At 40.2% G+C, this 27,845-nt stretch overlaps 1 long non-coding RNA gene across 1 annotated transcript in view; it reads left to right on the top strand.

The window, feature by feature from the left end:
* The first annotated feature begins 206 nt into the window (after positions 1–206).
* The window catches only part of LOC134295826 (uncharacterized), a 36,943-nt gene continuing 9,304 nt past the window's right edge, over positions 207–27,845 (top strand). Inside the window, exons 1-2 of the long non-coding RNA XR_010002424.1 lie at positions 207–341; positions 4,737–4,854. This is a non-coding gene — a long non-coding RNA (uncharacterized LOC134295826). The remainder of the gene's footprint in view (positions 342–4,736; positions 4,855–27,845) is intronic.

Below are 27,845 nucleotides of genomic sequence, written 5' to 3'. Positions count from 1 at the left end.
CAGAGGATCATTCCCCCCAATTTTCAGAAATATTAATACATATAGTGATTTTAGGAATTTTTTAAAAAAGTTTTGAGAAAAACAAACTGTTTAGGGGAGGGACAACTTCCTCTCTCCTCTCCTGATTGGTGCATTCTCATTCTGATGCATACTGAGAAATGTAGTTTAAGGCAGAGCCTTTTGAATTCTTTGGCATAGGGCTGCTCTCCTTCCCATTTCCCAAGTTCTGTGTGTTCCCAAAATGCAATTTTCCCTGTCTTCATATGAGAAGGAAGCCACCATGAAGTCTTCAAATGGAGAAGCCATTAAACAGGGAGAGGGATGGCAAAGAAGGCAGCCAGGTATGGTAGCTTTAGCTTTTCTTATGCTTTCTTTCACTAGTAGCAGCTAGCAGGACCAGGAGTCTTCCAAGCTTTACAAAACACTAACAAAAAAGTTTGAGGGTCAGCTTTGATTCCTGAGTTTTTGGAGTGGGCCAAGCTAATGCTTTGGAAAAATTTTCAACTTACAAAACTTCTGATTTCTTCTGATTTTTCACAACTCATTTGCATACCTCTACTAGACACAAACAAAATTTGACGTGATCTAAAATTGCCCTTAAAAGCTCAGGTTTTTTCTTTTTTCTTTTTTGATAGCCAAAAACATTGCAAGATTGAAGATTATACAGTTTAAGATGTAAGATGTGTCCTATTGCAAGTCTCAGGAGGAGTAAAATACTTATTTTCATAAATTTCTTAATACTTAAAAAATGTAATGATTTCTTTTCCATTCCTAGACTACATGTGAGAGCCAGTAAAAATAAGGATGAAAATGTAAAAGAAGCAAGGAATTTAGAGATTATATATTTGCAAGCTTGTGTTTGTGTGAATTCATGGTAAGACTATGAACACCATAAACTTTCTTAGTTAAGGAATACTCATAGGTGGCTTTACCAGTTTCTTCCCTTGGAATATAGTCAACAACATCTGATAGCAGTTGGTTGTCTGCCATCCAAGTACTAGCGAAGTACTTGTGAAGTCATAGTGAGGGGAAGTCATAGGGAGGAGGGAGCAAGCTTGTTTTCTGCTGCCCTGCAGACTAGGACGCGGAACAATGGCTTCAAACTACAGGAAAGGAGATTCCACCTGAACATCAGGAAGAACTTCCTCACTGTGAGAGCTGTTCGGCAGTGGAACTCTCTGCCCTGAACAGTGGTGGAGGCTCCTTCTTTGGAGGCTTTTAAGCAGAGGCTGGATGGCCATCTGTTGGGGGTGCTTTGAATGTGATTTCCTGCTTCTTGGCAGGGGGTTGGACTGGATCCCCATGAGGTCTCTTCCAATTCTTATTCTATGATTCTATGATACTCAGTTTAGCTTCCATGATTGGATAGGGACAAGTGGAAGAATTTATTCTGGGGAAGGATTAGAGGCCACATATTGTTGTGGCTTATATGATAGATTAGGATTCAAGGAGACCAAAATTTAAATCCCCACTCAGCCATGGAAACTCACAGGGGGGACTTGGATAAGCCAGAATCTATCAACCTCAGAGGAAGGCAATGACATACATCATGTGTATAGGTCCTGCCAAGAACACATGAGTAAAGTATGCTTGTTTAAAGCAAAATCACACCCCTGAAATCTCCTAATGATGGGGGTGGGTAGTTTTAAGGACTAAATAGCGAAGGTTGAATAGCGTCTCCCAGAATCTGCTGCCTGAGAATTCTTCCTAATCAGAATAGATCAGACAGGTGGCCTGCTGAATAGTCTACACTGAACCAAGACAGCTTTCTCTATGAAAATGAAAAAGACAATTCATAAATTATCACAACAACAACTAAGATATTATTTTCCTATCTAAATTGGAAGCAAATATAAAGATATTGGGTATTTTTCCATTTAATATAAGGTATGCAATCTCTATTCTTATGTCTTCCTATACAGAAAACAGGGGTTTTTTTACAGTGCGGACTGTTGAAAGGTCTGATAATTTGCAATTAACCAATACATTCATTTTTGCTGAATAGTACAACAAAGCAAATCCAATTTATTTCAGTTTTGCTCCCACGCTGATTACCCATCACTCAATTATTTCCCATTCCAATCTAATTAGCATTCCAATTAATTGTACCTCTTCACATTGAGAAACAAATGTTCTTTTCATTGATTGCAAGATATTTCCCCATTCCTAGGGTGAGAAGTGGGGAGGAAAGAACATTAAGGAATTGTGGATCATGTACTAATGAAATAAAGTGAGCCACATAAAGAGATTAGCTGAAGTGCCAGGGGAAAATGGGTCTAATGTTTACTAAACTTACTAATAACTGGTGACCTATCATTGTTAGACTGAAGTAGGGCTTCTGTAATAAGATTCAGAATTCCAGTGCCATTAGGCATTCAACACTACTGAGAATACTATTGCTGACTGAAGTGTGTAGGTTGTCAAAATTGTTTAATTCCACTTGAAGCAATTTTTGACCTCTAACATCAATAGAGTAGATTATAGTTGCTCCATAGGCCTTGGCAGTAATACCTGAGGAAAGGCATGAAGGACCTTTATACTGTACCTGTCAAAGGAATAGAATCAGAACAAGATGTCCAGTTCATAAGGCTATAAGGGCTGATGCACTTCTTCATGGGTTTATTCTTTTAGATGGAAGAGCATTCCCAACTCATTTTCACATTTCCCTCCTTTGCTCCATTTGGTGTGATAAAGCGGTCTTACGAAAGAGCTATCCAATTACCACTGCTTGAGTATGACTAGAAAATATTTTTCCAGTATAGTATCCACATGGGATACATTCCCAGACTTCAAATGGATAGGTGAAATCATGAATAATAGCAAACCCTATTATTTTCAATGGGATGAACAACAGAGGCACTGAAGAGCTTACAACAGTTTACCTAGTACAGAAGACCCTAAGTGAATAACTGAATAAGTGAAACCATGTATCTGTACACTGTATAGGATGGTCTTGTGTTCAAACAGTCCTCTGTTTGAATTTGTCCTCTACTTGAAGCCCCCTTTTTGAAATTTAGTTTTAAATATTCAGAAAAGGGAAGACCATGGGCCTTGAAATTACCTATCCATGGTTAGAAGCAAAACAATAGCCTGGACAAATACACAAAACTGATATGATCACAATTTTTTTCACAATGTTAACAATGTCTAAATTTGCATCTAAACATATAATAGCCCATATGAACATCTTGTGTTGTTCTGTGGCTGTGATCAAACTGCTGTTGAAGAAGCCATCACTGGACCTCACTCAATTAGACAAACTTTTGGCCAATTTCCAATCTCCCCTTTTTGGGCAAAGTAGTGGAACATGTGGTGGCCGCGCAACTCCAGGCATTCTTGGTTGACACTCATTATCTAGATCCGGCGCAGTCTGGCTTTAGGCTGGGACATGGTACCAAGATAGCCTTGGTCACCTTAGTACATGATGGCTCTGGTCCTTCCTAGAGGGTCGTTCCCAGAAGGTGTCACTGGGGGACACCTGCTCGGCCCCGCAACCATTGTCTTGTGGGGTCCCGCAGGGTTCAGTATTGTCCCCCATGTTTTTTAACATATACATGAAGGGGAAAATCATCCGGAGTTTTGAAGTACGGTGTCATCTGTATGCAGATGATGTCCAACTCTGTCACTCCTTCCCACCTGTCACTAAGGAGGCTGTTCAGGTCCTGAACCGGGGCTTGGCAGCTGTGTCAAACTGGATTAGGATGAACCAATTGAAATTGAATCCAGACAAGGCAGAGGTCCTCCTGGTCAGTCGCAACGCCGAAAAGGGCATAGGGTTACAGCGTATGTTGGATGGGGTTACACTCCTCCTGAAGATACAGGTTCGCAGCTTGGGTGTTTTCCTAGTTTCATTGCTGTGCCTAGAACCCTAGGTCTCAGCAGTGACCAGGGGAGCATTTGCACAACTAAGACTTGTGTGCCAGTTGCGCTTGTACCTTGGGAAGTCTGACTTGGCCACGGTGGTCCACACTCTAGTTACATCCTGTTTAGATTACTGCAACGCACTCTACATGGGATTGCCTTTGAAGATGGCCCGGCAGCTCCAATTAGTATAATGGGCAGCAGCCAGACTTATAACCAGAGCGGCATATAGGGAGCATACCACTTCTCTGTTACGCCAGTTCCACTGGCTGCCAATATGCTACCAAGCCCAATTCAAAGTGCTGGTCTTGACCTATAAAGCCCTAAACGGTTCTGGTCCAACTTACCTGTCCCAACGTATCTTCTCCTATGAGCTTACAAGAACCTTAAGATCATCTGGGGAGGCTCTGCTCCTGGTCCCACCTGCCTCGCAAGCGCAACTGGTGGGGAAGAATGACAGGGCCTTCTCAGTGGTGGCTCCTTGGCTGTGGAACTCCCTCCCCAATGACGTCCGGCAGACTCCATCCCTTTTGGGCTTTAGAAAGAAATTAAAAACATGGCTATGCGCGCAAGCGTTTAATGAATAAGCTTTTACGGCTTGACATGGTCTGGACCAAGGATTATGCGCAAGGCTTTTGGATGAACGGATTTAAGCACTTTGCATGTTTTAAGTTTTGTATATTGTTTTTAATTGTTTAATGCTTTATTGTTTTAATTGTTCTATGTTTTATTTTATTGTATTGTTTATTGCTATTGAATTTTGACAGATTTGTAAGCCGCCTTGAATCTCCTCAGGTGAGAATGGCGAGATAGACATGACATAAATAAATAAATAAATAAATAAAGTGAATTTGTCCTCTTTTCTCCTCTTTCAGATGGTACATTTCTCCTGGATGGCCATATGTCATGGGTGCTTTGAGTTTGTTTTTCCTGCGTGGCACAGGGATTGGACTGGATGCTCCATGTTTATTTACAAATGGCTGTTATAGTGAAGTATGTGAATTTGTCAAATGTTACACTTTCTCCAGACCAATTTGTCATATCCACTTATGTGTGCCCTAAATGAACTACTGCCCATAACCTCTGTTGTATGTGACAGACAATATATAAAGATTTTTTGAGTCGCAGTACAAACTAAGAATCCTATGACAGATAAAAACATGTCCTGGACATTAATGATTAAAGTAGTTCTTTTCAAGGATGTCCTAAATGAGGGGGCAAGCAGAGAGCAGATTGGGATGGCATGATTCCAGCAGCAGTAGATTCCAGTCCCCATATGATATGCAGTAAACTGATTTTTGTTATTGTTTGCTGTGAAGTTGACTTTAACATATGGCAATGTTATGAACGAGAGATCTTCAAGCTCCCCAGACATTAATTGCCCAGCTCAGATCTTTGTTTGATTATAGTGTTTTCAGTGTAAAATACTTTAATAGTGATTTAGCATTGCAATCTTCTGCTCAATACTAGATCCTTTGGTGCTGCTGCCATTGCCTCTGCCTGCATGATATGGGAGTTCCCTTCAAGAACAGTGGTGCTTTCAGCATAGCTCCTTGCCTCATTGGAGTGCACAGTCCTACCACCACAAGAAAGAGAGTGCTAAAGTGGGGGGGGGGGGGGTAGATGAGTAAGATGTTTACATTCCCAATGAATCATCATAAAAATTGCAATAACTCCCTCCCAACCCACCCACACACACACTCCAAGTAAGGTACCTCAAATCAAGACAGTTTTGAGAGATGTTTCTTTGAAAAGATTTGCATGCAAATTCAGGCTATAGTACTGCAGGTTAATTCCTGAGCTGACCAGGTCTTGCAATTCTCTATCTGCTTCTCAGAGTTACTATTCTAATTTTTAAAAAAATATATTATTCTTACTGTTGGCTCTCGGGATTCTAGAAAAATATCAAGTAGAACCTATAAATCTGCCTGCTCCTGCTATGAATTAATTATAGGATCATGCTAATGACAGTACAGTTGCTGTTCAGTCTCATTTACTTGCACTCTTTAACATGTGAGGTGAATAAGCTGGTGTGTGTATGTGTGTATATGTTTGCCTTCAACCTCATAAATTTATTAGGATTTTCTTAGGCATGGAATATTCACAGGTGATTTACTGATCTGGTGCCTTCAGGGTATTTAGGCCAGATAGGTACAATATTAGCCTCTTGTCAGAGTATCCATGAAGCCAATTACTGACACCCCAATCCCTTGAAAAAGACATCACATGGAGACTGGACCATAAATAACAACATAATTGCATTAAACAGGGTGTGTTTTCGTTCCCCCTGGGTTGTGTTTTTCTTTGCTTGTTAGGGTAAAGAATAATCTCCACAGAAGTTGTAAGTGCAAAATTGTGAGAAACATAAATATACTTCAGGGTATACCCCATTTCCCTCAGAGTTCTTTGTATCTAATTATCCCCCAGGTGACAATCTGTTTTTGAGATTTCCATGACATTTGACTGTAACTCTTTAGCTTCAGCTGAAAACAGACGGCCTTTATTTTAACTGATTTCTTTCAACTGCAGTAAAATTCATTTTTCCAAGAAACAGTGTGGCATTTGTACATAGACTAACTGTACTGTTTTCTTGGGGATCATGCTTTTATTTCTCTGTAACAAGAATATACATAACACCATGTAATTAATGGATTAAAATAAACCATAAAACTATCATTGCACCTAAAAAAATACTTGTGGCTATACCCATATATGAAAAAAGAAGGACAGATAAAAGACAAAAAGGCCAGGTCTAGGAGAATAAATATTGACAATTGGGATTTTGTGTGCAATGCATGAAATTGAAAACATTTTGCTTTCTGGGAAGCTCAGATTTTAAAGGCAAGACTTCATATTTAACAGCGTCATGCCAAAGTGACCTTCTGTGGATTGATTTAAAGCAGGGAACGCAGATCACACTGCCTTTGCAGCTGGCCTATAGCTAAGAAGAGGACTTTTACTTTTATAGACTGAAGGACATAAAGAAAAAGTCACTGAGGAATTAGACCGCACATTCTTAAAGCTTCTTAAAGCCAGTAAACAGTTCAGCTGCTAAGAACCAGTTTTTTGGAATCATTCAGTCCTGACTGAGGTTAGCAACTACTAATTGCTACTTTGCATTAAAGTAACTTCATGTTTATTAGGTTTTTCTCCCTACCTGCTCTCTTCCAATTCTCTTCATTTCAATCTGCTTTTTCTTCTTTTGGTACTGTTCCACTATCCAGGTAGAATAATGGAACAGTACCCTTTGTTCTTTCTTCCCCATTACACTATGTGTTTAGATATGAACAAGTAATTGCAAGTAAAACTAATTTATATTAATTTATATAAAGCTAATTTATATGTTTTAGAAAAAAGACTATGTTTATTTCCTTCTCAGATCATGTGTGTTTGTGGGTAGGTGTGGGGCTGGTTATTGTTCTGTTATTATTCCATCATATTTAACATTTTCAGGAATCACTTATTTCTAATTTTGTAACATTCCAACTTGTCCAAATATCAGTACGTATTTTTTTACAACCATACATAACACCTTTCCAGAACACAAGTTTAACATTTACATTTCAAGAATTCTACCATAGCACATATACTATGGAAAGAAAAGTCACATCAAATGATCCAAAGGATCAAATACTCCAAAGGAGGAAATTAAACCATGCAATGAAAATTTAGATTTTATAATGGTCAAGCTTTCTATTTTAAACTTGAAAACCCCACATTGAAATAGTCTTCCCTTCTAGAAACCTTTTGAAAGGTACCCAGTCTTTCCCAAATTCCAAAGGTTCTTTTGACTGGAGATATCCTTCAGAATGTCCATCTCAGCCACCTCCACCACTTTCAAAATCCATTCCTCCATTTTCGGAGTTTCCTCCAATTTCCAGATTGGGTTAAAGAAGCATGGCCTCATACTATATAACTCTTTGGGTTTTGCTGATTTGCACTAGTTTTTTTTTTTTTAGTCAATTTTCACTTATTTCCACTTCTGGAAGAATCTATTTGTAGTCATTTCTTTGATCTGCATCAGCAAAAAACAAAAAATAGGGAGATGGTTTGCTGAGAAGATCCTATGATTTGAAGGCAAAATGTTCTGTCCCCTGATTTTAGTTTTAAAAATTCTAAAATTATAGAAGTTGAGAACCCAAAATACTCAGGGCCAGAAGTGTTTTGGATTTTGGATTTTTTTAAAAATGTAGATTTTTGAATACTTTTATTTGCATATGCACAAAGAATGAAATTCCTTGGTGATGGGACCCAAGTCTAAACACAAATGTCATTTATGCTTCAAATACTTGCAGCCTGAAGGTAATTTTATTCAGAATATTTTTAATAATTTTGTGAATGAAACAATATCTATGTTGATTGAGCCATCAGAAAGGTGTCACTATCTCAGCCGCCCAAGTGGACAATTTTGGAGCATTTCCAATTTCTAGATAAGGTTATACTCAATCTGTATTGCAAAAGTGTCATTTCATGGTGCACTATATAGTGCTAAAACCTTTTTTTAAAAGAAGAGAATGGAGATATGTTCCAGTATGGTTTGGAATTAAAAGGAACCCTCCTTGAGGTATGGAATAAAATGTTGCATTCATGCTAGGAATTATCAGAAAAAAGTAGAAACAACAGAAACACTGTTTGAATTTTTTTTGAAATCCCTGCGGCTACAAATACTACAATATCCTTACAGGTTTGTCCCATCTGGATGATCCTATGTAGTTATTTGTATCTTATTTCTATTAACCATTTGCACGGGAATACCTGTTTCAAAACAAAATGTATACATGTTACACTGGTGGCACAGTGTGTTAAAGCGCTGAGCTGCTGAACTTGCAGACTGAAAGGTGCCAGGTTCAAACCCCGGGAGCGGAATGAGCGCCCATTGTTAGCCCCAGCTCCTGCCAACTTAGCAGTTCGAAAACATGCAAATGTGAGTAGATCAATAGGTACTGCTCTGCCGGGAAGGTAACGGCACTCCATGCAGTCATGCCGGCCACATGACCTTGGAGGTGTCTACGGACAACGCCAGCTCTTCGGCTTAGAAATGGACATGAGCACCAACCCCCACAGTGGGTCACGACTGGACTTAATGCCAGGGGAAAACCTTTACCTTTACCTAATTAATATTTACCAAAAACACACATATTCAGTTTCTTTACAAGGAGAAATTGCTAATAACAACCTCACTTCCACTTTGTCATTTTATATTGAGAATTTGGTACATTGTTTAAAAGGATTTTAAAAATTAATATGAAAGATATTTAAATCACCCCATATGAAAAGCACTTGCCCCCTTTTTAATAAAAAAAGCAAAGTATACTTCCTTCATGAGATATAATTTTGTACTTTTAATTTAGATAACTCATATTATTTACTGGCAAGAGTTTCTAACCAGAAATAAGTTCCATATTCATGAAGCTTGATTTACTGTAATAATTTTTTTAATGTTTTGCATCTGCAGATGCTTTAAGTAGATACTTGAATTGTGATTCATGGGCAATTATATGGGCTTATCTTTAAAAAGAAGTACTCAGTTGATGCTGTGGGAAAGTTTCCATTGGCGTATGCTTGCTCGGTGGTGTCCTTTTAGTTGAAGAAAAGGTGCGAACTCTCTAAGTCTGTTTTGAGGCCTCTCAACCCCTTCCATTTTTGTGAATGTTGATGGTGATTTATTTTTTTAACAAATTAGCACCCCCAGGGAGCATGAGGTTGTTTTCACCTAAATTTGAAAAACCTCCCATAAGTATCATAAGGGGACATTCATAGTGAAAAGAGGGAGGGGAAGTTTTGTAAAAAAGAAAGAAAGAAAGGAAGGAAGGAAGGAAGGAAGGAAGGAAGGAAGGAAGGAAGGAAGGAAGGAAGGAAGGAAGGAAGGAAGGACGGAAGGAAGGAAGGAAGGAAGGAAGGAAGGAAGACAGACAGACAGACAGACAGACAGAAAGACAGAAAGAAAGAAAGAAAGAAAGAAAGAAAGAAAGAAAGAAAGAAAGAAAGAAAGAAAGAAAGAAAGAAAGAAAGAAAGAAAGAAAAGGATCTAGAAACTCTGAGGAGTGGAGGGACTCGATATGTTGGGAGAACCCTTCATGTTCCTGCAAGAAACCAATGTAGACTCCCTCCTAACACAAGACCAGTGATCTGGCTTTTTGTGCTGAATCTAGCTTGAGTTCCAGGCCCCTTCAAGGCTTCATTTGGTACCAAACACATTCCTATCATGAGAAACATTTTACTGACAATCAGTGATGCAGCAGGTGGTCTATATTATAGCACTGCTTCTTAAATTGTGGGTCTTGACCTCAAATAGGATTCTCTTAGTTCAATGTTGGGGTCACAAAAATTGGCAAAAGGAAAAGGTTTTCGAAACCCATTTACACAAATCTATTAGCAACAACATGCAGTGTTTACAGCGGACTCCGCAGAAAATGTTTCAGTAGTACTTCATGAATGGAAAATCAGCCTGTTTAGTAACCCTTTCAAATGCTAACATTATCAGTAAATGATTTTTAACCTATTTTATATACCTATATACCTGGGGGTCACATAAAAATTTCTCAGGTGGAAAGGGTTGGAGAGAGGGGAAAGTTTAAGAAGCTTTGAGCCATAACAGATAGAATTTTGTTTCATTACTTCAAGTGAAGGACAACAATGAGCAACCTCTATGTTACATAACTCTGGAAACTTACTGAAGCCATCTATAAGTAAAAAGCCCAACAGAATTGCTGAATGCAATCATTACAATGTGATAATTCATGGCCCCATGTGTTCTTTGGTAACATCACACATTCGTGTACAAATGGAATGGTCAGTGGTGCCAAATCTGCCTTAAAGCCCCAATCTGGCAGTCTCCCACTCCCACTTCATTGGTTGAAAGAAAAACTTTGAAGACAGAACTTTAATGATATAGATGAAGTGGAAGATGCTGTCAGACACTGGACTAGGGAATGACTGAAACAGTTTTTCCAAAGTGGATTTGATGAGTGGGTTTAAAGGTGAACAGATACATCATCAGTGGTGGAGACGGTTTTGAACAGCATCATGTTATAGACAAACAGTTATTTTATATGTGTATGTAGTCATATATGTCTCATGTTGTTCCGCCATTGTTCCGCGTCCTAGTCTGCAGGGCAGCAGAAAACAAGCTTGCTCCCTCCTCCCTATGACTTCCCTTCACGTATTTGTACATGGCTATCATGTCTCCTCTCAGCCTTCTCTTCTGCAGGCTAAACATGTTCTTTAAGCCACTCCTCATAGGGCTTGTTCTCCAGACCTTTGATCATTTTAGTTACCCTCCTCTGGACACTTTCCAGCTTGTCAACATCTCTCTTCAATTGAGGTGCCCAGAATTGGACACAGTATTCCAGGTGTGGTCTGACCAAGGCAGAATAGAGGGGGAGCATGACTTCCCTGGATCTAGATGCTATACCCCTAATTTATGCAGGCCAGAATCCCATTGGCTTTTTTCGCCACAGCATTACATTGTAGGCTCATGTTTAACTTGTTGTCCATGAGGACTCCAAGATCTTTTTCACACGTACTGCTGTCGAACCAGGCATCCCCCATTCTGTATCTTTGCATTCCATTTTTTCTGCCAAAGTGAAGTATCTTGCATTTGTCCCTGTTGAATTTCATTTTGTTATTTTCGGCCCATCTCTCTAGTTTGTCAAGATCATTTTGAATTCTGCTCCTGTCTTCTGGAGTGTTAACTATCCCTCCCAATTTGGTGTCATCTGCAAACTTGATGACTGTGCCTTCTAACCCTTCGTCTAAGTCGTTAATAAAGATGTTGAGCAAAACCGGGCCCAGGACAGAACCCTGCGGCACTCCACTTGTGACTTCTTTCCAAGTTGAAGAAGATGCATTGGTGAGCACCCTTTGAATTTGTTCGCTTAGCCAATTACAGATCCACCTAATCGTAATTTTGTCTAGCCCACATTTTACTAGTTTGTTTGCCAGAAGGTCGTGAGGGACTTTGTCGAAGGCCTTACTGAAATCCAGGTACGCTACATCCACAACATTCCCTGTATCAACCCAACTCGTAACTCTATCGAAAAAAGAGATCAGATTAGTCTGGCATGACTTGTTTTTGGTAAATCCGTGTTGACTATTAGCAATGACTGCATCTGTTTCTAAGTGTTTGCAGACCACTTCCTTAATGATCTTTTCCAGAATCTTGCCTGGTATCGACGTGAGGCTGACTGGACGGTAATTGTTTGGGTCGTTCTTTTTTCCCTTCTTGAAGATAGGGACCACAATCGCCCTCCTCCAATCTGCTGGGACTTCTCCCGTTCTCCAAGAACTCTCAAAGATAATTGCCAGTGGTTCTGAAATAACTTCCGCTAGTACCTTCAATACTCTTGGATGTAGCCTATCTGGCCCTGGGGACTTGAATTCATTTAGAGAGGCCAGGTGTTCCTGGACAACTTGTTTCCCTATTTGGGGTTGGATTTCCCCTAATCTTGAGTCTAATCCTTGAGGCTCCGGTCCAAGTTATCTGAAGGATTGTATCTCGTTTTATAATAATAATAATAATAATAAGAAGAAGAAGAAGAAGAAGAAGAAGAAGAAGAAGAAGAAGAAGAAGTTTATTTGTATCCCGCCTCCATCTCCCCCGAAGGGGACTCGGGGCGGCTTACAGCAAAATCAAAATACAACAATGATAAAATATAAAACATCAGGACAAAGACAAAAACAAAAACAATAAAAAATATACACAATAAGTTAAAAACACAACGCAGAATTAAAACATCAGGTTAAAAACAATGAGGTTGCAATAGTGGATAAGCAAAGTGTACGGTGCACATTATGGGTAACAAATTCATAAATAGATAAAGTGCATTAGAATCATTTAAGGTCACATTTGGTATGGTAGGGAGGAGTCCTGAATAATATCAATCAATCATATGAACCTGGTAGACATTTATGATCTATTGAGGAGGGTCTTCTCTCTGTTCCACCACCCGCTCAAGTGCATTTGGTGGGAACACAGGAGAGGGCCTTTTCGGTGGCTGATCCCAGACTGTGGAATTGCCTCTCAATGGAGACCAGGATGGCCCCATCCTGTTAGCCTTCTGCCATCAAGCATTTGGGAAAGGATAAGGGGCATTCTACTGGAGAAGTGTGGTTGGGATTATTGAGGTTGGAAAATGTTTGAGTTTTAAAGCCTATTTTAAATGTATTTTATTTTAATCTGTTTTCCCTTAATCCACACTGTACTATTTGTTTTTAACATTTGTATTGGTCTTTTTAAACTATGACCAAAGTGTGGGATTGTTAATTGCCTTGAGTTCCCACAGGAAGAAAGGTGGGGTATAAATAAAGATGATAATAATAATAATCTGGGTATTCTGTTCACATCAGCAGCTGAATTGCTTGAGACCAATTGTAGAATTAGCCACAGTGCTACTCACAGTTGTCCTCTGATCTTGTTTTATTTTGGATTGTTTTGTCATTGTGTCTTTGTGATAAGAGGGGATTGAACATACTGCCTTCTACACAAAATTATGAAGCATTAGCTATGGTACGACTGTTGTTGTCTTTGAGAGGTCCTATGTTAGTGTTTCTGACTCTCCCCCCCCCCCCCCCCTCACAACAATAACAACTACCATCAATGTGGCCCAGTAGCTGTTTGACAGTCTGGCTTCTTAGCAAAAGTCTGTCTGACATGGGAGACCCTACCAGTGGTACTCCTGTCTCCTGCCTCACTGCCAGTGGAGCAGAAAGCATGTGTCATTGGTGGAATATCACATCTATTGACACACAAAAGAAGGCCAATACATTTTTGTGGGGAGTTTGAGGATTGCTCAATATTTTGATACCACATGGTATCACAGGAGATTTTTTTCTGATTTAACTATTTTTGTTCACAGATATAAGTGTGCTATTGCTGTTTTTTAGTTGAGGATGGTTGGTGAGTGGTCCTAGGAGAGACAGATGTTCCAAGGATTTCATATTCTTTTTGACAGTGATTTTATCGAACAGTCCTATTTCTGTGATGTCTCTGTCTATCTGCAATTTATTTTCCTTTTTCTTGGTTTTGGTTTTAATGCCACCTGTAATATTAGTATGGCAGCCAAAGCTACCTTGGGAGGGAGCAATTTATACTGTGAAAATGAGCAAGAAAGAAATGCAGTGTTTTTAACCACTTCTTTTAGACTAATAGTAGACCCATTCACACTCCACTTAAGCATTATATCTTACTTTAACTGCCATGGCTGGATCCTATGGAAACATGAAGTTTGTAGTGTGGTCAGAAAAATTAAAAGAGCTCTGTCTCTGAACAGAATTCAATATGCCACCCCCTCACCTGCAAATCCCAGAATTCCATGGGATGTGGCCATGTCAGCTAAAATTAAATCATACTGTTCCAACTGCATAGGGTGAAAGGGCCATTCAAAGTTTCCTCCATATATACATATACACACACAATGCTGCTTCCATCCAAGAGAAGCAAAGGTCTAGATCCAAAGGTGGGTAACAGCGGGGGGAGCCTGTAAAACAATATAACAAGAGGGGAAGGTTTCAATCAGAAGATGGAAACATTTTCCAGCCTTAGGAAATGCAGATCCCTAAGCAGAGAGGCTCTTAATTTCATGTATGTTCATTAAGGAGTAGGGTCTTTTGGCCTGCAAAGCATCACACAATTTCATGCAACGGCTACTGTCAGATGATGGCTTCTGTGTCAGAAGAGTAGTATGTCTGAGTTAGTGTCGTGCCCTCTTGCTATTTCCCCTAAGTTGGGTTTTCCTTTAGTTAGAAAAGGCTTAGTTTTCTGTGTACAGTAATTATGGGAAGGACTCATAGCCAGCCCTTTCCTTTAAGACATCCATTTAAGACATCCCTGCCCAGAAGTAGAGCCTTGTGGCCAGACCTAGCTGTACTCCTGAAGTCAGTCAGTTTTGTGCACAAGAAAGGTTGAAGGAGGCTGGAGAAAGGACCATTCAGCACACAATTATTGGAGCTCTTTGCAAGAGACAGTTGAGTAATGAACAAGAAAGAAGAAGCATAAGACAGAACAAAGTAAACAAAGCTTTGGATCAGCAAGACTTCTACCCTCTCCTACAAAGACTTTTCATTAGTGAGTCCAGGGAGGAGTAAGGATTTGGAACTTTGTTATTACTAAATTCTTGTTAAATGTTCATCTGTGCCACCCCAAACTGTTCTCCTTATAAACAATGCATTGGGGGCAGAACAGTTTGGTTAAAAAATTTAATCTACTGCTGCACCCATTTTGGAGATAGATTTTAGCACCTTTGATAGATAACTTTTTAAAAAAATGAAATCCTGAATAGATTATTTATATGAAAACCACCCACTGACATTGAAATCCTCAGCTGTCATTGCCATCTGCGTTTCTGAAATGCTCAACTCATGCTCTTTTCATCTAAATACTGCACCTTGCTCCCCATTCCATTCCACTCCCTTCTCTGCTGTAAAATCTCTGTGCAGTGCTTGGGGACAAAGATATGACTGATAGAGTGTAACATGCAGTTTAGCTCAAGTGTATTCTGTAATGTCCTTTCTAAAAAATGGAAAGCCTTCTAGGTCTTCCTAAAAGATAGGGTAACTTTCAGCATTTTCTAATAAAATAACAATTGTGGGTTTTGAAAGAGATTTCAATGGTCAGCCAACAAGTTTGAGATATGACTTACCCATTATACTACTCTTTAAAATGTGATCCACAAAGACAACACTATCTAAGTTACAGCTCCTTTCTTGTTCACTGGCTTCATTATATGGGGGGAATGAAGGTTGATTTCCTACCATTATTATTTAGACAGCTTCACCCAAGTTCTCATTTAGACAGGTTCAATCAAGTTCTCATTTCGATAGCAGATGGAGAGCTGAGGCTGACAATCCTATTACAGCAACTCAATATCGAGTGAAGAAAAACTACTTCACGCATTTCATGCTAGTTTAATGATGTCCAAAAAATAAATGTACACTGCTGGGTTTTTTTTAGTTTTGATCTCTATTCATAATCTAATGGTCTGCTAATAACTGCACATGGTTCAATGAAATAAATACACAGAGAATTGCTGCCACAGTTAATAAGATTATATGCGTATTTTTGTTATGACAGAGGTAATGATGCTTTTGCAAGCAATCCACAGTGATCCTGCACTGATCACAAGCAGCACAAAATGCAATGCCCTTTTGATGGTGTCATCCTAAGAGACACAGTTTAAAGAAGTTACATCTTTTTATCTTCGGCACAAATATTGATTGACCTCCTTTTTGCTAGGTACTGCAGACCTCAGGGCTTTCAGGGAAAATGAGAAGCTCTCCACAGAGATGCTGGAGAAAGAAAAGTAGGTTATGTTGAGAACATGAAGAGCAGAACTGGGGAAGCAAGACGCCACAGGACTCTATATGTTTTCAACATTATGCAAGGAGACATAATCAGCCCACTTCCCCAGCCTCCCATTTAATGCAGTGGTGCTGAAGTTTTGTGACTTGAAACCCGAAACATTAAGCCTTACATCACATGTATGACTCAGCTGTCAAAAGTGGGTTCTGTGCACCACTCTCTGATTCAATATAGTCTTATCTGATTTGCTCTGAAAGTTCTTGTCGAGGGAAATGGCCCACAGAAGTGACAATGGGGAACATTTCCCTGCCCCAAATACAACATTACTGCTTGCTTAAAAATAATATCACTGACATAAGGAAATTGAGGCAAAATGTTAAAAGTTAATTTCAGAACAGATGGAGGAGATAAGCTTTTGTATCCAATGACAAATACATATATTTTATCTCTGCTTCACATGAAATTCAAATATATATGTCCATTCTGGACACCTTGAAGTGGTACGGCCAGAGCCTGAATGTTACTGGGAACAAATAATGTTAATTGTAATCAGTTTATTTTTCAGATTTCCACAATATTAAATATAAAACTAAATTACTCCACAATTGTTAACCTGAAGAGTGACAACCACTCTCTCTATGGTGTAATAGTAACTTTGAAAGGTTACCTTATAAGTTACTTCTCTTCTATTATTGTGGAAGTGGTTCAGAAGGGATTTTTCTCAGAAAATAACTGTTTCTTGCTATATGGCAGCAGCTGCTGTTGTTGCATGCAAAAGGGGGGGATGGGAGCCAACTTCAACACATCTCGAACAATTTTGACCCCATGGAATATGACAATACTACATCAAGCCCCCAAAATATGCACTGCTTCAACTCAAAAAAATCTGTAGAGAAAATTACATAAGTTCATACACTTTGATTTAAAATCAAAACATTGTGTTCCTGAAGCACAGTGTCCTTATTTCCTTATTTTCTCACTGGCAGCATTTGGGAGTTCTAGGATTGGTCCTCAAAACAACCAGGTGGACATGTGCCTCCATGGACCATGTGTTGCCCCACTCTCTGCAAAGGAAACAACTTAGGATGTTCTCAGAATTTGTTTCTCATGTTCAGTCCTGAATAGTCCATTTCTTTCTTTCTTTTTAAGTCTGAGTAAATATGAATGTCATGGATTTTTGTACTCTACTATTTCTACTCATTCTTCTGTGTACAGCAGACAGGTGAAGCATTTCTTTGGGGAATGTTTTCATTAGCCCTTTATGTTCAAGACTTACATCTACGCAGAATAATGAAAGTCTAAAGATACTGTTATATCATATGCTTATCAGTTCTGTGTTTATGTGTACACACATCCTATTCCAGCCTACTTGAAGGACCACATCTCCTCCTACCAGCCCACACAAGCCCTGAGATGATCAGGAGAAGCCCTCTCAGTTCCACCACCATCACAAGGTGGGAATGAGGGCCTTTTCGGTAGTGGCCCCACAGCTCTGGAACTCCCTTCCCAGAGAGGTGCGATTGGCCCCCTTGTTATTGGCCTTTACACCCAGGTGAAAATGTTTTTATGGAAGCAGGCCTTCCCTGACAACACATAATAGCAGCTATTTTGGCTAGACAAGACTCACAGGGCCAAAGACTTGGAGATCTGACTCATTTCATTTAATGTTTACTGTTTTAACTTGTTAGGACAGCCTTAGTGGCCTGAGGCATAGGATTTTTAATGATAATGATATATGTGATTATTTTTATGTTTATTTATATTTATGTAACTTGTGTTTTATGCAATGTCTGGATTTATTGTTTATATATTGGGTGGGTGGGATTATTGTTTTCTGTATATGTAGTTGTCTTTTTTCTGTTCTGTACACCGCTTTGAGTCCCATTTGTGCGAGAAAAGCGGTATAAAATTAAATAATAATTATTATAATAATAATAATCCAGGTGGTGTTTGTTTATTTTTAATGTAGTCTTAGACAAGATGGATATATTTTGTGTCACAGACTAGCTTTTGGAGCATACATGTCTAAACACTAAAAAGTACAACTTTTAAAAATTATTTTTGATACTTCTTAAGGTAGTTTTGATACTACAGTATTTCTTTAAAACTGCAACTATAGCAGTAACACATTATTTGCAGAGGTGAAATTTCAAATGCAACCTTTAAAGCATTTTTTCAAGTTCTGAGTGGATCTTCATAACAGTAATAATAGAGCAAAATGTGGGGAAATAGTGCAAAGGATAGAGATTTATCTTTTTCATAGCAGAAATACGCCACTTTCTTTAACAGTTCTTGATCTACTGTTTCCATTGTCAGCTTTACCAAGGCAGAGAGTCAGAAGGTAGGAGGATACCCCGCGCTCCATTCTATGTATGAAGGCAATTGAACAGGACACATTTTGTGTCATACAGAACTCTGCCTTTCAAGAGAGGTAGGGGCTCAGAAGTAACACCAGCTGCTGTCACTGCAATTGCTGCCTCAGGCATTGCCTCTTTCTGCCTAATGGTAGAGTTAGTTCTGCATCTTTTTTCCAAGTTGTAATCATATCAAGCAGGTTATTTGAGATTATACTAAGACAAAGAGTTGGGCTATTCTAGAGAAAGGAAATGGGAAGGTCTGCTTCCTAACTGCATTGCAACTAGAAAAAAAATTAAAATGAGATGTCCCTTCCCCGGCAATGAGGGCACCATTCACACTGCTTGTAGAAACCTTCCTTTCCCCTCCCCTCCCTAGATGGTATTCTAAACAATGACAGAGTAGCAACAGGATAGATTGGTAATGACCAGGCCCAAGGAGAGCACTTCAGATAGCTATTGGTACCAGGCAATTGTCCAGCTTTTCTGGACTGCAAGTACCAGTCATTTATAGGCATCAGATAAAAAATTAGATAGTCGTGTTTTCCTATTTCCAACTGCTAGCCTCTGGGAGTTCCCACATCTTTCAATGCTTATTGCTCAGCGATGGCAGCACAATATTGGGATATGATGAGCTTGTCAAAGGTCTTCCCTAAATCACATCTGATTAGCTATTAAACATGTCCCGATGGAGTACTCCATTACTTATATTCCAAGTTGCCTTCTTGCCATAAGCTTCAAAATTAAAAACTCACCACTGTGCATCCTACACACATTTTGTAAAGGAGTCTAAACATGTTGAGTGGGAGTTACTCCCTAACAAGTAGGTTTAGGAGTATGCAGTCTGGATGTTCAGATCATACATTGCTCTAAAGATGGCAGATGTGGTGGTCTGTGTCATACTAGGTGAAGAGAGGGAGGGGGAGGCAGAGGTGGTTGTTTAAGATTTCTGTTTGGGCAGCACCATGAGACCGGTCCTTCCCAAAGATGCTACTGAGAAAAGGTACAGGCCCTTTCACACTATACAATTCTGTGTGGCACCTTTCATTATCTCCTTAGGAAGTGAAACATTATAGCCCCCTGTGTCCATGCCTGAGCAATGAGGCATAACCAATAATTATATTTCACAAATGCTAGTCTCAAATCAATGCTCTGCTCCAAAGTCCAGCATTTCCACCATTATTTACAGGGTAAGAATGGAGATAAAGCCAACTAAGCTTTCCCCTTGCAGGAATAGCAGAATCAGCTGTCTGAAAGGAGGTCCGCATTAATTTGACACCTGGAAAGATCTGGACCTTAATCTAAAGTCCGGATCTTTCCAGGTGCTGGGCATGTAGGGATTGACTTCTGGGACTGCTTCCACAATCCCCACAGCCATCCAGTTGTGCTGCTGGAGCCTGAAGGAGCCGGAGGGTGCCCATCCCCTCCTCTCTAGCCTCCCCCCAAAAAAACTTACCAGAGGGGCCTGCCAGCAGTGCAGACCCCTCTGCAGAGTACTCCTAATGCACGGAAATAGTGTGTCAGGAGGTGAGGGAGGAGGGACACAATTTTCATGCATCAAGAGTATCGTGCAGAGAGGTCTGTGTTGCTGGCAAACTTTACAGTAAGATTTTTAGGGGAAATGGTGCTGGATGGAGGAGGGATTCCATCCCAAGTCAACCTTGGTTAACCCAGGATGGCATCTAGTCACCCTCTCAAGGAAAAGCCTGGGGTTTGGGTTGGGGGTGGGGACAGAAACCTGAGAGAAAGTGAGTTATTTTAATCCACTTCTTCCTGGGTTTCTGCCATGTCTGTAGGGGGCCCTCAGTGTTATCAAGCCTGTAGCAGGTGGACAGGAATCTCTAGCTCTTTTTAAGAACTAGTGGGACCAACTTCTTTTTTGTTGTTATTGCTGAACTGTGGAATCTTTCCTGGAACAGTGGACAGAGCCCTGCTTAGAATAGATACAGTAAGAGTCTCCCCTGGCTTTCTAGAAATGCTCAAGAGATTGAATAAATTTGACAAGCAGACCTTAAGGATTCCGAACCTTAGGGGAAAGCTCTTCTTCAGCCATTTCCACCACTCTTTGAGGGTGCAACTACATGAGCCACATACGATGATGCTGATCCAGAGAGAGGTAGTTTGTATCAATGAAGCAGAAGTCCACATAAACAACTGCCTAGCAGGCAGGTGTCTGCACTGCATGGCACTGAGCCATCCTGATGTTTGGATGGAGTCCACACGGCCCAGTGGTGCTTAACTCCAGTTTGGTCCAACTGAAACAGGACCCTTACTTTTCCCTTCTTGTCCTTGGCTTAGTAGTGACCATAGGGTACAAATTAGTTGCATCCATTGATGCTGGCCAAAGTAAAGAGAGAAAAGGGAAGGAAAAAAGATGAATTGCTCCTTCCTTTCACCTCTTCTTTCCCCTCTCTCCATTTGTTCTGTTGTTCTAGCCAGTGTCAGTGGATGCAATGAAAAAAGACGATTGGCAGTTTCACATCCACTGCTAAGTCAAGGATGAGAGGGGAAAGATAATTGCCATCCCTTCTTCCCAGATCATCTGGGTCTGGGGAAAGTGGGATGGCCATGTGAAATAGCAAGCTGCTTTGAAATAGCAAGCATGGCAGCAAAGTACAGGCAAGCTCTGAGCTTCAGGAAGCTCCAGAGCACCCACAACTTCTTTGAACATGGGACAAGGCCACATTATGCAGACTTGTTCCTCATTAGGGCAAATAGACCTCAGTAATCATGTGGATAGATGCCACAGAGTCCATTCACTGGTACATTTGGCATGTGTAGATGACACCTGAGAACAGCCCTTTCCTCCGGGATAGGTTGTTAGCTCTCCCTATTCAACTGCCACTTGCTGGAGCTGACTGCTAAGGAAAATGCAATTTCTCTTGCCTTCTCCCTTCTCCTGGTGACTCAGTCTTTATACCTGTTCCCCGCACATGCTGAGTTTCCAGTATCACTCTGTTGCCAGGTGACTGGCCAAATTAACAGTTGCTGCTGTTCTTCTCATCACTGCTTTCCAAATTGCCAGAACCAGAAGGAGGGTGATAGTATGACGAGCCCTGATATCCTCTCATATGCTACTTTATCTGTCCTGGTTGTTTTCCATGGAATACTGGGTACTTTAGTTTGCTCAGAGGCACCAGAGGAGCTTCCTGTGGATTTAAAAGCCATTCCCTCCAATGCCAACCCAGGCCTTCACACGATGGAAGCATTGCAGTTAAAGTAAAATCATAGTAGTCATTGCTCCATGCCCATAGATTCTGCATCCGCAGATTCAACCATCCAGGGTTGATCCAAAATTACATCTTGATTTTATATAAGGGACATCATTTTACTATTTTGTTGTATGTAACAGGATTTGAGCATCCACAGATTTTGGTATCCACAGGGAGCCCTGGAACAAAACCTCAATGGACATAAGGGCCTACTTTAATAGAACTGTGTAACATGAAAAAGTCCAAAAGGGAGAGTAATGTGGAAATACCTAAAGCTTGGAAAGGTTTACACTACATCTCCCAGGATTAATTGACCACTGTAAATGACACTCAGAATCCCAGTAACCCTGTTGGCTGTGGGATACTGAGGATGACAATGAAAAAACAGCTTTTTCGTCCATTGGGAGTGACCACTGTGCTTTTTTGCTTCTGATTCCATTCCAAGTAGCAGAACTGAAGGTTCAATGCTGCCTCGGGAGGGGGATTTCTATAGAGTGAAGGGCCCTGTTTGCCCTGTGTTTTCCCAATCTCTGTTGCAGGGAAGAAGGGATGCAAGGTCACTGCTTCCCATTAAAGCTGTTTACCTTGTTTCCTGAATACAAGCAACACTGTTAAGCATGTTTTTCATCCTTAAATGAACATGTGCCATCTTTGACCCTTACAACTTCCGATTCTGAGGGCCAGAGTGTGGAAACTGCTAGAAAAACAGAAAACTGTTGCTACAGAGAGGACAACAAACTGTAGGTATTTGAATACAACAATATGTATTGTTTTGCATAATGCCCTCTAGACAAAGCAGGTTACCTCAGTGAACCACAACATGTTTGCCGTGGCCATTTAAAACTGACAGAGCACCAAAAGCCAAACTCGCATCCATCATTAACTGACAGTTTCTGAGCCACAACTCAGTTTTCTCACTTTCAGCTGTTATTTAGCCCTCCTGGACTGAAGCATTCCTGGGGCTCTCTTGAGTTTTGCTTAATGTCACAGCAATTCATTAAATAATGATGGGAAAACCTTTCAGTTGTGTGCACTCTCCAAGCCGAACATGAGATTATTGGTGAGCTTAATTAAAGCTCATGCCTATGTGGTTTTCAGAGCGCTTTTGGAGAACATCAGCAAGAACATTTACTGTCACGATTTATGGGAGGACTCCAAAGAGGTGGATGTCAAGACTGTGTGGGACAGAGAAGAACAGCAGAGCACTGTTGACTGAACTCTTTTGGGGAGTGCTTTTCCCTCCTACCTAAATTTAGATTGATGGATCCCTAGGGCAAGCCAAAATTCAAAAGTTGGAACAATGCTGCCATCTCCAGGCAGAAGTGCAAAAAGGCAAAGGATAGAGGAATGATTGCGGCAAGAGTAAAACAGATTGAATGAAATGGCAGAGGATTTGCTTCTTGTATGCACTGCAAAAAATTAGATCTGTGGTTTTCAACATTTACTTTTACTACTGCACATCAAGTATACAGTGTTATAATCAAAAGCCCCCAACTCACCCATAAAAATCTAAGGGCATTAAAATTGTTCCCCAGGCAAGGCAATTTCCTTCAGATAAAGGAACAGATTTATTTTCTGTGCACAGACTACACAGAGCTCAGGCATATATTTAGAGAATATGTAATTCTGGGTCTCACCTAATCAGGATTTTTCTTTCTTTTCTTTTAAAAATCTATTCTCCTCTGTCATTGTGGCTATTAGAATTACCATTCAGGTGTTTTCTTTGTGGGTGTTCATATACCTATAGTAAAAACATGTGAAATTATTGTCTTTGGTTGATTTTGTTTTTGTTTCCAAAGGAGGGGACACACTAATTTGATTCTTGCTTTTTGCCACCCTTTTAAAGAACCGATGAGCAGCCTAATAGCATATGCAACTCTTTGCCACTGAGAATAAGACGCTATTGCAACAGGAGCAAGCAGGCTGCCTAAAATTTGCAATTGAAAGCATTACCACCCCTCAATTTGTAGATGACTCCAAATGTTTTCAAGGAAGAATAATTGAAGATGCACCCATGTTGTTCCATTATGGAGGTTTGATCGTACTTTAAGTTACAGGGAATTCTGAATCTGTAGCTTGGTGAGTGCCCTACCACAACCAAAGTAATTTTTTTCCATGGTGATGTGATTGTGTAATCCTAAGAGGCAAGGAGCTGGGCTGATGGCAGCAGTGCTACTGGAAGGGTCTTTCATGTTAGCCAGGCTTTTGCTGAAAAGCCAGACTAAATGTGCAAAACAACTACTGGGCAGCAGCATTAGAGGGAGATGACACTGACAGAGGATGCCTCAAGAACAACAGAAGAGGTACTGTTACTACATGTCTGTGCTGCACAGAAATAGAGCTGGTAAAAATAATTTGAATGACTTTTACCATGAAAACCCTATGACAAGACAATTCCAAATGAACAACGGATAGTATCAGAAGATGAAACTCCAGGTTGGAAGGCATTCGATTTACAATTCTGTAGATATTCTAGACTGCCAAAAAGACAGGAAGAATGGGGAGGAGGGATGTCCTACAGCAAATCAAGCCTGAAATTTTCCCAGAAGCCAAGATGTCATACTTTGGACATATCATGAGAAAGCATGGCTTGGTAGAAAAGGCATTGATGCTGTGCAAAGCAGAAGGCAGTAGGAAAAGAGGAAGCCCACATTCCATATGGATAGACTCAGTCAAGGAAGCCATGGCTCTGAATTGGCAGGACTTTTGATAATTTGGAGGAGTCTGACATATATTCATAGTTTTACCAGGAGTCTACTTGACAGCAATTAACAACAAGTGACATAGCATTCTATCTGTTTCACTTTTTTGCATGATAGCAGGAGAGCTCTCTAATAGAGTATTCTAAGCACCTCACCAAACTAGAAATCCCAAGACCCTATAGCATGGAGCCATAACAGTTAAAAAGAGATCAAACTACTATGTTTGGGTATGCCCTACATTATACAAATCTTTGCAGATTCAGCAACCAAATACTAAAGAGGACAGGACTCCTATGCCCTTGTAGAAGAAGCAATTTTAATAAATGCCTTCTAGTATGTCCTTCTTGACACAGATATAAAGGTAGATGTAAGGATGGAGTTCTGAGTGTGGTGTAAACATAAAGCATCTTAGCTCTATATGGGCAAGCCTAGAATATCGCTATAAATTAGCTCCTGTTGTATCTAGTCACTCAAACACAACTGGGTTTTTAATATAGTCAGAACATTCTGCTTAAATATGTCCTGCATAATTGGTTTTATTGATTCCACATAAAATGTAGATTAGCTTTAAGACTCTATAAATGTGTACAAGGAAATAAGTGAATATTTAAAATATTACCTTGCTGGATGAAACCAATGTGAAATTTCATTCAGCATTCCACATTCAGTGGTGACCAGCCAGTTGCCTCTTAGAGCCCTCCCATACAGCCATATAACCCAGAATAACAAGGCAGAAAATCCCACAATATCTGCTTTGAACTGCATTATTTGAGTCTACACTGCCACATGTTCCAGTTCAAAGCAGATAATGTGGGATGTTATTCAGCTTTGTGGAAGGGGTCTGAGACACTCACTAGGAAGTTATGAAAGTTTTAATTTTGTTATCTAACAATCAAAAATATTCTCTTTCTAATAATGGAAACTCCATCAAATCCCTGAAACCTTGCTTTCCAAAAATTGTAAGAACAAAAATATATGACGTCTGGAAAACTTTTTTGAGATTCCAGAATGAACTGAACTTCAGTTCAAGTTAAATATTCAGAAGTGTATGGCAATGTATGGAAAGCACTAAGAATAACCTAAAATAACTAAAAATAAAAATAGCCTCTGGAAGAAACTTTTTTAGTGGTATGCTCTAGAAATAGAACCTGCAATTTTAGTTAAAAGAGGATAGGGTGATTTGTGGCTTCGACAGCATACTGGAAAAATTATCATAACAGGTGATGCATTCTTTATAAATGTTGATTATATAGATAAGTCTCTCTCTCTCTCTCTCTCTCTCTCTCTCTCTCTCTCCCCCCCCCCCCTCTCTCTCTCTCTTTGTTCGAAAGATGAGTCATCAGCAAAAACTGCTACAATATAGTCACACCATTTAAGGGTGATTGCTGGTTTCCAACTGCGACAGCATGAGACAGATTTAGATTTCCCTCCCCTAAAGCGACAGAGATGCCTGTAATAAACCCATTATAAAACAATAGAAATATACATTGCCTATTAGAACAGCTTTTCCCTTGATAGCAAGTATGGCTAAAATACAACCACCGTTTTAGGAATCCTCTTCCAGAGTGTAGGGGAGGCAAACTCTAGGGAGATGCGCCATTTCAGAAGAGGTCACAATTACTGAAACTAAGATACTGTAACTAATTTCACAACAAAGGCCAAAGAGCAGGTGTAGGCAGGATAGTGAATAGAAGATAGTGAACTGACAAGCTGAAATGTGCCCAAGTTTATCAGAATCTAGAAACTAAGCCTTATGAGGAATAACTTAGGAAACTGAGTATGTTTAGCTTGGAGAAGAAAAAAATTGAGAGGTGCCATGATACCTGTCTTTAAATATTTTGGGGTATGGTATGTAGAGGAGCCAGTTTGTTCCCTGCTGTTCAAGGACAAGAACACTATTAGAACCAAATTGCAAGAAAAGAGATTCCACTCAAATTTTCTTGTTGTTAACTTCCATCAAGTCGACTTTGAGGCAACCTTATGAATAACAGGGAGCCCGGGTGGCGAAGTGTGTTAAAGCACTGAGTTGCTGAACTTGCAGACCGAAAGGTCTCAGGTTCAAATTCTGGGAGCGGAGTGAGCACCCGCTGTTAGCTCCAGCTTCTGCCAAGCTACCGTGTTTCCCTGAAAATAAGACAGTGTCTTATAAGACATTTTTGCTCCCAAAGATGCGCTAGGTCTTATTTTCAGGGGATGTCTTATTTTTCCATGAAGAAGAATTCCCATTTATTGTTGAACAAAAAAAATGAACATTTTTTATATACTGTACAGTAGTTGTCATCACAAACCAGCATAACAAGACAAACTGTGAATCCTATCAAGAATTTCTTGTTACTACCAATATTTCCATGTACAACACTCTATGGTACGTATATTTACCGATCCTACATGCTCTGGTGTTCTGTTCGGCAGGCATGCTTCCAAACAAAAACTTTGTTAGGTCTTACTTTTGGGGGAGGCCTTATATTTAGTAATTAAGCAAAACCTCTACTAGGTCTTCTTTTCTGGGGATGTCTTATTTTAGGGGAAACAGGGTAACAGTTCGAAAACATGCCAATGTGAGTAGATCAATAGGTACCGCTCCGGTGGGAAGGTAACAGCGCTCCATGCTGTCATGCCGGCCACATGACCTTAGAGGTGTCTACAGAAAATGCCGGCTCTTCAGCTTAGAAATGGAGATGAGCACCAACCCCCAGAGTCAGACATGACTGGACTTAACATCAGGGGAAACCTTTACCTTTTTTATGAATAACAGCCCTCCAAGTCAACATTTTTCCCTCGGGTTTTGCAGATTCAGGAATGTGAATTTCTTGATAAATGTATCCATCTGGATTACAGTTTCCCTCTTTTCCTACTTCTTTCCACCTTACCAAGCATTATTGCCCTTCCTACGACCATACCTGCTGGGCTAAAATTGGCAGCATTCTTCTCCATTTGCCCCACGGAGCTCCCATCCCATGATGTTGAGCTACCTCCAACGGGGCTCCATGGCACAAATGGAGAGGAACTGGCATATGCCACTGCAGCGCAACACAGGAGGCTTCTTGTGTCACATAGGGATCAACAGGGGAAGTTGGGTGTTGGCCACTTTCCCACATGGGATGAAGTAAAGGGGAAGCTGGGCAATGTGGGGCATGAGGCAACGGGTTTCCCACAACCTGTGACGATTCCCGCAACCAATGTGATAAGGCCGATAGTCATGTTCATAGTACAACAATCTCAGTTTAATCATCTTGGTTTCTAGAGAGTGTTCAAGCTTCATTCAACTCTTTTTTGCAGTCCATGGTGTCTGTGGAAATCTTCTCCAGCACCACATTTGAAATGAGTTGATTTTCTTGATATCAGCTTTCTTCACTGTTCAGCTTTCACACAACCATATGTAGATGTGGGAAAGATAATGGCATGGACAGTTCTAACT

The sequence above is a fragment of the Anolis carolinensis genome, chromosome 2 (genome assembly GCF_035594765.1).
Source record: "Anolis carolinensis isolate JA03-04 chromosome 2, rAnoCar3.1.pri, whole genome shotgun sequence".
NCBI classification, from domain to species: domain Eukaryota; kingdom Metazoa; phylum Chordata; class Lepidosauria; order Squamata; family Dactyloidae; genus Anolis; species Anolis carolinensis.
Note: the sequence above shows the minus strand (reverse complement) of the source record. Positions and strands in the feature narration are given on the sequence as shown.